This window comes from Dipodomys spectabilis, unplaced genomic scaffold (assembly GCF_019054845.1).
Source record: "Dipodomys spectabilis isolate Male_0828 unplaced genomic scaffold, ASM1905484v1 ptg000219l, whole genome shotgun sequence".
NCBI lineage: Eukaryota > Metazoa > Chordata > Mammalia > Rodentia > Heteromyidae > Dipodomys > Dipodomys spectabilis.
Genome location: NW_024870896.1, coordinates 2,687,183 through 2,689,989, shown reverse-complemented (window position 1 = coordinate 2,689,989; position 2,807 = coordinate 2,687,183). Strand labels below are relative to the sequence as shown.

Sequence of the window (2,807 nt, the reverse complement as noted above, 5' to 3'; positions counted from 1 at the left end):
ACTGTGATTGCCCCTCTCTCCCTCCTCCCAAGCCAGGCTACCTGAGCTTGAATCTGGCTTTGAAAATGTGTTAAGTGGGGGCTGGGAAGGTGGCTCAGTGGTAGAGGGCTTGTCTTGTATGCATGAGGCCCTGGGTTCGATTCCTCACCACCACATAAGCAGAAAAAGCTGAAAGTGGCACTGTGGCTCTAGTGGTAGAGCACTAGCCTTGAGCTGAAGGCTCAGGGACAGTGCCCAGGCCTAGAGTACAGGCCCCACGAATGACAAAAAAAAAAAAAAATGTTTTAAGTTATGTGATTCTGGACAAGGCATCTCCCTCATCAAGTTCTCTGGTTTGAAAAGTGCCTAGAATATCTGGCATAAAGCAAACATTAGATAAATGTATAGTAAATATACTCCTAGCCTAATCATCTTAACATGCCAGAGGTGACTGGACAAGGCATTGTGAATTCATGAACATTTGTTTTTGATGTTTTAAAAAATCTTGGTTCCTGATAAATAAACATTTTTTTATTACAGTGATAGTGGTCACCTTTTAATTAATTTTTGCTGGTCCTGGGACTTGAACACCGGGCCTGGGCACTGTCCATGACTTTCTTTTCCTCAAAGGGGGGCGGGGGGCTCTACCACTTGAGCCACAGGGCCATGTCTGGCTTTTATAAGTAGTTTCCTGGAGATAAGAGTCTCATGGAGTTTCCTGTCTGGGCTGGCAATCCTCAGATCTCAGCCTCCTGAGTAGCTAGGATTACAGGTGTGAGCCATCAGTACCAGGCCTTTTATTTTTAACAATTAAATTAGGTATTTTGAGAGATAGTCTGGCTTGAGGTTTGAAGCCTGTGGAGTGCAAGCAGTCATGAAGCCAGTTTCACACAACTGCTTCCTTCACGCAGAAGAGCTCAGTAGAGACATCACTGATTCCACGCAGGAAATAAAGCTTGTTGCATCAGAACAAAAAAATGAAGAAGTAAACTTTCTTTTAATGATGCAGAATACTTTTTAAAGAAAGAAATGCTGCTTTCTATTTCATATACATATATGTTTTCTATTTCATATTAACTTTCTAATAGGTTGAGAAAAAAGTACTAAATTTGTAAGACAACTTGCAGGTAGTGTTTCATATTTTAACCTAAGAAGAAATATGATGTATAGAGGCATAAATATTTGATATGAACAGTTTATTAACATTTTAATAATTCTATGAGAGGACTCCCTCCCTCTCTCCTTACCTCCCTCTTTCCTTCCTTCTTCTCTTTCTTCTTCTTAAACAGGGATTTGCTATGTAGTACAGATTGTTCTAGAGCCTGCACTCTTCTTGCTTTAGGTGTTCTAGTGTTGGGATTACAGGTGTGTGCTATCACTCAAGCATCTCAGTTTCTCTATGAGTTATTTGTACATTATTTAAGCATGGCCATCCATAATTCTTAAGACTTTGAGAAGTCTTCATCAGTGTGCTGTCAATATTGTTGACTGCAAAATTCTAAAGAAATAAGTTGCCATTGGTCAAATAATTTGCCCAAGGTACACAGCTTTGGGATACTTCCCCTTAAGAGCTGGCCACTGAACAATGAAGTAATCCCAGAGATGGAACAGAATCTTTCCGGACAGGGATAATGTTTCCATTCCTCAGATGCTCTCAACGAAGACAATGATCACCTTCTGTATTCCAAGGATGCCAAGGAGGAGGGCAGATACACAGATAGGAACATATGTTCCTGGTTTGTTACACAACACCAAATCTGGCTTTATCTGGAAAACCATAGGAAAGGAGAGCCACAGGGGCCCAGATGGTGGTGAGCACTGTGGACAGCCAGGACTGCTGGCTTCTCGGAATTCGGGGAGGTGGTATTTGGTGTCCATGGTACGAGGTTCTCTTCCAGCATGATCAAGTTGAAAAGAATTAATTTTACTGGCACTCATTTTACCAGTATCAGCAATGATATAATGTCTAGGCAAATAAGCATTGCACAAGCTTCCAACTAGTCTCAGGATCTCCATGGTATCCCCACCAGACCAAGCCACTACCAAGAGACTGAGACACTCCCCAGGAATAACCTCCTGGGTCCAAAGTACTATCCGTAGTCTCAGGCCGAGGATGACCACCACAGTTCCTATCCCGGCTTTGAAAATAAGCGTGCCACGTGAAGGAAGGGCGCATGTGCACTGCTCCTGGTGCCGGCAAAGCACAAGACTTACGAGGACAGTTTATTTTTTTTGGGGGGGGGGGGGGAGGGGTCCGGTCGTGGGGCCTGAACTCTGGGCCTGGGCGCTGTCCCTCAGCTCTTCAGCTCAACGCCAGCGCTCTACCACTTGAGCCAAAGGGCCACTTCCGGCTTTTTTCTTTTTGCTTATGTGGTGCTGAGGAATCAAACCCAGGGCCTCAGGCATGCAAGGCAAGCGCTCTACCACTGAGCCACTTTCCCAGCCCCACGAAGACAGTTTTATATCTTTGAATATTATATTCCTTCAAAGCTGTATTTTTAAATGAAAGTCATCATCATATTACGAAGATGACAGTGGAGCACCTGTTTTCTTTGTCCCTTACCTCCTTCATAAAATATTTTCCAAAGGGCTGGGATGGTAGCTCCATGGTAAATTGCTTGCCTTCCATGCATGAGGCCCTGGGTTCGACTCCTCAGCACCACATATGCAGAAAAAAGCCAGAAGCTGCGCTGTGGCTCCGGTGGTAGCGCGTCAGCCTTAAGCTGAAGAGCTGATGGACAGCACCCAGGCTGAGAGTTCAAGCCCCATGACCGACAAAAAAAAATTCCAAAAGTATCAAAAAGTCTTTTACAAAAATGAAGACCTGT

At 44.0% G+C, this 2,807-nt stretch overlaps 1 pseudogene; it reads right to left on the bottom strand.

Moving 5' to 3' along the window:
- Positions 1–1,372: 1,372 nt before the first annotated feature.
- Positions 1,373–2,587, bottom strand: LOC122122944 (annotated as a pseudogene).
- Positions 2,588–2,807: the final 220 nt, after the last annotated feature.